We start from the raw sequence: 6638 nt of genomic DNA, 5'->3' as shown, positions 1-6638 counted from the left end.
GCGCGCGGCGTCTGACTCTCCCCCCCAGTCTCATCTCTCTCTCTCTTCCCGCGCCTCCTGAATGCGCGGGGGGAAGAGGCCCGGGGCACCGTGGCCACTTTCGGAGACTTCAACTCCATGACAGGTGAGGAGGGTCTTTGTTGTTCACGTTGGGCGGTGGGTGGGTTCCCCAGGTGCTGATCCCTGGCGGTGTGGGTGTGGGGCCGGAGCCCGGCTCTTACCTTGCCCCGGAGCGCGGGCGGACGAAGGGGACTGGAATAGCAAATCGGGCACCGGCGCCATACAGAGCCTGAGCAGCCGGCGAGCTCGTAGACAAAAAAACGGCAGAAAAACTGAGAGCGGCAGAGGGGAACAGACGTCAGAGAGACAGAGAAATAGGGAGGGAGGAGAGGGAGAGGGGAAGGGAGAGGGAGAGGGGGCAGGGAGGGAGAGAGGAGAGGGGCAAGGAGGGAGGGAAAGAGAGAGGGTGGGGGAGGGGAGAGAGAGAGGGTGGGGGGGAGGGGAGAGAGAGGGTGGGTGGAGGGGAGAGAGAGGGTGGGGGAGGGGAGAGAGAGGGGTGGGGGGAGGGAGAGAGAGAGAGGGTGGGGCGAGGGGAGAGAGAGAGAGGGTGGGGGAGGGGAGAGAGATAGAGGGTGGGGGAGGGGAGAGAGAGAGAGGGTGGGGGAGGGGAGAGAGAGAGAGGGTGGGGGAGAGAGAGAGGGTGGGGGGAGGAGTGAGGGTGGGGGAGGGGGAGAGGGTGAGGGTGGGTGGAGGGGAGAGGGTGGGGGGAGGGGAGAGGGTGGGGGGAGGGGGAGAGGGGGAGGCTGGGGGGAGGGGAGAGGGGGAGGAGGGAGAGGACAAGGGGGGGAGGGAGGGAGAGAGAGTAAAGCAGGGAGAGACGGGGAGGGAGAGAGAGGGTGAGGGAGGGAGAGGGTGAGGAGAGGGGGAGGGAGGGAGAGGACAGGGGGGAGAGGGGGAGGGAGAGAGTAAAGCAGGGAGAAACGGGGGAGGGAGAGAGAGGGTGAGGGAGGGAAAGAGTTAGGGGGTGGGACAGGGAGGGAGAGCTTACCTTCTTCCTTCCTTCGCAGGGGTCCATCGGGCCACCTTATATAGAAAGCTAGTCTCTCTATATATATATAAAAAGATCAATCTGTCTGTCTGTCTGTAATTCTGTCTGTCTGTCCGGCTGTACACTCTAAAGTTATAGAGTGTACCTACACGTGCGTTACATCAAAAGAAAGCTTACGATTCCAGAACGGTCATAAGTGTATTTACGTTTCGGCCAGACAAAAATTGCGCCCGCGGTATCCAAAAAACGTTCAAATTCCACTCATTATCCGCTCATTAGCATCGAGTGACATCGAGGTCGACCAATCGTACGGTCGAGCAACCCGACGGTTCGACCAATCACTGCGTCGCGGGGGCGGGTTCGTCACGCGTGCGGGCGGGCCCTCCTAGAGTCGAGTGACAGGTCGATTGACCAATCTTACGCTGCGGTGACATGACGGTTTGACCAATCGGTACATGTGTGGGCGGGCCTTATCATTCTGAACCGAGGTGAGTGGCCGCCATCTTGATTCCAAACTGTTCATTTCTTTTTCCCACTTTCTGCATGTTTCTTTTCAAATCTACATTTCCAGCAAAAAAAAAGTTGCTTTCAAAACACAAATTGTTTATAAAAAAAGTTAATTAATTTGTAAATCTTTTCTCTAACCCCTATAATTTTCCTACCTTTCACCATTTTTCCTGGCCCGGGGCCTAGGCTTCTCCAACTGCCAGCAGCGCAACTCTAGTCCCAGGCTCCCGGCCTAGACAGAGACAAACACTGGCAGAGGGGAGAGGGAGTGCTGCCTCAGCTCCATTCCCAGGGTCAGTAGGTGGGGAGTCTTCATAAGCAACTGGGGTAGGTCGCAAGCCCCGAATAATAATCTGAAGATCGCGTGTTTGCAGCTGAGGAAATTTCTTCTGCTGACAGCCCAGGTTAACGGCAGCCATCTTTGTCAAGGAGGGCGAAAAGTTTCAGTGCGACGCCATTTTGATTCAGTGTGTAACAGAGTGCATGCGCGGCCATCTTAGTACAGGAACATAGAGTGGGTGGGGCTTCAGTGCTCCCAATCGGGTCCTGGTGACCGAGACAGACAATCGACTGTGTGGGCGGGGCCTAATCTTTCCAACTGAAAAGCAAGCGGTGGCCATTGTTTGTGATACAACACACTGACAGGTGAGGACCCCTTTTTTAATAGAAAGATTGGTGAGGTTGTAAAGTGTATGTTATAGAAAGATTGACCAAAAATGTTTTATAAGTACTTCAAGTTTCATGTTTCCCCACCCCTTGCCCCCCCACCCCTTGCTCCCCCACCCCTTGCTCCCCCATCCCTTGCCATGTCAGTGCAGGGGCACGAGGCCTAGGCTTCTCCAACGGCCAGCAGCGCAACTCCAGTCCCAGGCTTCCGGCCCAGACAGGGACCAACACTGGGAGAGGGTCTGCTGGCTCCCCCCCTCCCTTTCCCCACCCCTTCTCCTTTACCCCCCTCCCTATCCCCCTCCTTCCCCACACCCCCTTCCCCCCCTCCCTTTACCCCCCCTCCCTATCCCACCTCCTTCCCCCCCACACCCCCTTCCCCTCCCCTCCCTCTCCCTTTCCACCCTTCCCCCACACCCCCCCCTTCCCCCCCACCCCCCCCTTCCCCCCCACCCACCCCCACATCCCCCCACCCCCCCTTGCCCACCCCACAGCCCCCCACACCCCCTTCCCCCCCACACCCCCACACCTCCTTCCCCCCACAACCCCTTCCCCCCGACACCCCCCAGCCCCCTCTCACCTCCCCCTTCCCTCCCCCACCTCCCCCTTCCCTCCCCCACCTCCCCCTTCCCTCCCCCACACCTCCTTTCCACCCCCACCCCCCCACCCACCCCTTTCTCCCCCACCCCCTCACCCACCCCTTTCTCCCACCGCACCCACCCCTTTCTCCCCCACCCACCCCACCCTTCTCCCCCCCACCCACCCCACCCATCTCCTCCCCCACCCACCCCACCCTTCTCCCCCACCCACCCCACCCACCTGTTTCTCCCCCACCCACCCCACCCACCTGTTTCTCCCCCACCCACCCCACCCACCTGTTTCTCCCCCACCCCTTGCTCCCCACCCCTTGCTCCCCCACCCCACCTCTTTCCCCTTTCTCTCCTTCCCTCTCTGTCTCTCTCTCTCTCCCTCTGTCTCCCTCTCTCTCTCTCTCATTCCCTCTCTCCCTCCTTTGCTTTCCATCTCTCTCTCCTTCCCTCTCTCTCTCCTTCCCTCTCTCTCTCTCCTTCCCTCTCTCGCTCTCCTTCTCTCTCGCTCTCCTTCTCCCTCTCTCCTTCCCTCTCTCTCTCTCTCTTCACCCCCCCGTCGCTCTCTCTCTTCCCCCCCGTCGCTCTCTCTCTTCCCCCCCAGTCGCTCTCTCTCTTCCCCCCGTCGCTCTCTCTCTTCCCCCCCAGTCGCTCTCTCTCTTCCCCCCCAGTCGCTCTCTCTTTCCCCCCAGTCGCTCTCTCTCTTCCCCCCCAGTCGCTCTCTCTCTTCCTCCCCGTCGCTCTCTCTCTTCCCCCCGTCGCTCTCTCTCTTCCCCCCAGTCGCTCTCTCTCTTCCCCCCCAGTCGCTCTCTCTCTTCCCCCCCAGTCGCTCTCTCTTCCCCCCCAGTCGCTCTCTCTCTTCCCCCCCAGTCGCTCTCTCTCTTCCCCCCAGTCGCTCTCTCTCTCTTCCCCCCCATCGCTCTCTCTCTTCCTCCCTGTCGCTCTCTCTCTTCCCCCCAGTCGCTCTCTCTCTTCCCCCTGTCGCTCTCTCTCTTCCCCCCAGTCGCTCTCTCTCTTCCCCCCAGTCGCTCTCTCTCTCTTCCCCCCCATCGCTCTCTCTCTTCCTCCCTGTCGCTCTCTCTCTTCCCCCCAGTCGCTCTCTCTCTTCCCCCTGTCGCTCTCTCTCTTCCCCCGCAGTCGCTCTCTCTCTTCCCCCCCCAGTCGCTCTCTCTCTTCCCCCCCAGTCGCGCTCTCTCTTCCCCCCAGTCGCTCTCTCCTCCCCCAGTCGCTCTCTCTCTTCCCCCCGAGTCACTCTCTCTCTTCCCCCCCAGTCGCTCTCTCTCTTCCCCCCCCAGTCGCTCTCTCTCTTCCCCCCAAGTCGCTCTCTCTCTTCCCCCCAGTCGCTCTCTCTCTTCCCCCCCAGTCGTTCTCTCTCTTCCCCCCCAGTCGCTCTCTCTCTTCCCCCCCAGTCGCGCTCTCTCTTCCCCCCCGTCGCTCTCTCTCTTCCCCCCGTCGCTCTCTCTCTTCCCCCCCAAGTCGCTCTCTCTCTTCCCCCCCAGTCGCTCTCTCTTCCCCCCCAGTCGCTCTCTCTCTTCCCCCCAGTCGCTCTCTCTCTTCCCCCCAGTCGCTCTCTCTCTCTTCCCCCCAGTCGCTCTCTCTCTTCCCCCCAGTCGCTCTCTCTCTTCCCCCCCAGTCGCTCTCTCTCTTCCCCCCCAGTCGCTCTCTCTCTTCCCCCCCAGTCGCTCTCTCTCTTCCCCCCCCCGTCGCTCTCTCTCTTCCCCCCCAGTCGCTCTCTCTCTTCCCCCCCAGTCGCGATCTCTCTTCCCCCCCGTCACTCTCTCTCTTCCCTCCAGTTGCTCTCTCTCTTCCCCCCCAGTCGCGATCTCTCTTCCCCCCCGTCACTCTCTCTCTTCCCTCCAGTTGCTCTCTCTCTTCCCCCCCCCAGTCGCTCTCTCTCTTCCAACAACAACATGCCCTCGAAAAAGCCTCGGCACCGCCGGGCACTCCAGCTAGTTGTATTATAAAGCAGTTGAACTCCTGCGGCATTTACTCATGGGTGTAATGGCGTCTACGACATGGTTGTTTATTAGTAAGAAGAGAAATGATTTCAACAGCATGGGTTCAACAAGAGTGAGTACAGTAATAGTCGAGTTAATTTATGGCCAGTACTTCAAAACAGCTTAAAATAAACCAAAGCCTCTCAAATTCTCTATTAACTTCATATCTCGGCCCACATGTTCATGATGAGAAGGAAATGGAAGCAGGCAGTTCCTGTAGCGGACGGCCGATCCCTAACGCCAGTTTTATGCCAGACAGCAAGCTGAAAATCTATCTCAGAGACTGCTGAATGTGAAGAAAAAGAGGCCCCATGAAAGTCTGAGAGCTGTACATAGGAGCAGGAATAGGTCGTTCAGCCCATTGAGCCTGTTTTGCCATTCAGTTCGATCATGGCTAACCTGTATCTTAACTCCATCTAGCTGCCTTGGTTCTGTAACCCTTAATATCCTTGCTAACAAAAATCCATCAGTCTCAGTTTTGAAATTTTCAATTGACCTCCAGCCGTACAGCTTTTTAGGGTAGAGAGTTCCAGATTTCCACTACCCTTTGTGTGAGAAAATTGTAAGAAATAGCTGTTAGATTCAAAGATGGGTTTTAATTCTTAGAACAGAGATTGACAACATGCAACCGGGAACAGATAGCATAAATGCCAGCAAGGTCGAATATCAAGCATCAAAACACAAATAGAAGTGATAAGGGAATCATAAAATGCAAGGAAACAGGGAGGATAATGTAAAGTCTGTGGGTTGTGCAGTTAATAAATACACAGACTTCAGAAGTAACAAACAAACAGGTCTTTACTATTCGAAGGTCCGGGCGAATCTGCCCCAGCAATCCTGCCACAACACTTATATACTGGTGTGGTCACTATCGGTATTACAGTATACAGAAGCCAAACAAATAGTGCCACACCTAAAGTAGTTCTCTTAAAGGTGAACGGTTACATTCAATAGTTCCCTTAAAGGTAGATGGGTACATACACTACAGATAACACCTGCCAAATAATAAGGAGCCACGAAGTCATAAAATGCCCTTGAAGAAACTTGACAAAACATTCCTCAGAAAGAGAAGAGGGAGGCCTCGTCAGTCATACAGAAAGGGACGGTGAGGGTTGCCTTCCCGCTTCACAATTGGACATTAGGATGGGGATCAAATGATTGACAGCAGGTGATTACCATCCACCGAAATAATTATAAATAGAGACGACCGAGAGAGGAAATCAGGCAGTCAGGGGCAAAGGCTTCCCCAAGGTGGCTACGGCCTAACACCTTGGTCAAGTTTAGCCTCTGAGGTGGCTGACAGCCTCACACCTCCAACAGATTGAGAGATGACCCAACGGAAGTGACACCGCTGCAGCAGACTGCAGGAATCCACCCAATCCGAGACCACCGTATTACCTCCCCGTCCGTCCGGTCGTGGCATTCCGATTCGGGAGTCGTAGATCGCTCCTACTGTCACAGGTGGTATGTCTATTATACTCAGCTTAAACCATATGTAATATCTGATTATGCCTTAAAACTGTATCTCTTTAATAAAAGCCTTACAACTTCTAAAGCCCTGTTGGGTAATCTGTGTGAGCCTGTGATCCTAATCTTACAAAGTGCTTCCTGACATCACCGCTGAACGGCCTGGCTTTCATTTTAAGGTTCTGCCCCCCTTGTGGACTCTCCCACCAGAGGAAATAGTTTCTCTCTATCTCCCCTCGCAACTCCTTTAATCACCTTAAACACCTCAGTTAGATCACTCCTTAATCTTCTATATTCGAGGGAATGAACTAAATGGTATTTAATTTTCAGCTGTTTATGGCACAAAAGTGTACAAATTAACTGATC

Source organism: Somniosus microcephalus, unplaced genomic scaffold, assembly GCF_052327205.1.
Source record: "Somniosus microcephalus isolate GS21.2 unplaced genomic scaffold, FLI_Smic_1.0 unresolved_chr1, whole genome shotgun sequence".
NCBI lineage: Eukaryota > Metazoa > Chordata > Chondrichthyes > Squaliformes > Somniosidae > Somniosus > Somniosus microcephalus.
Note: the sequence above shows the minus strand (reverse complement) of the source record.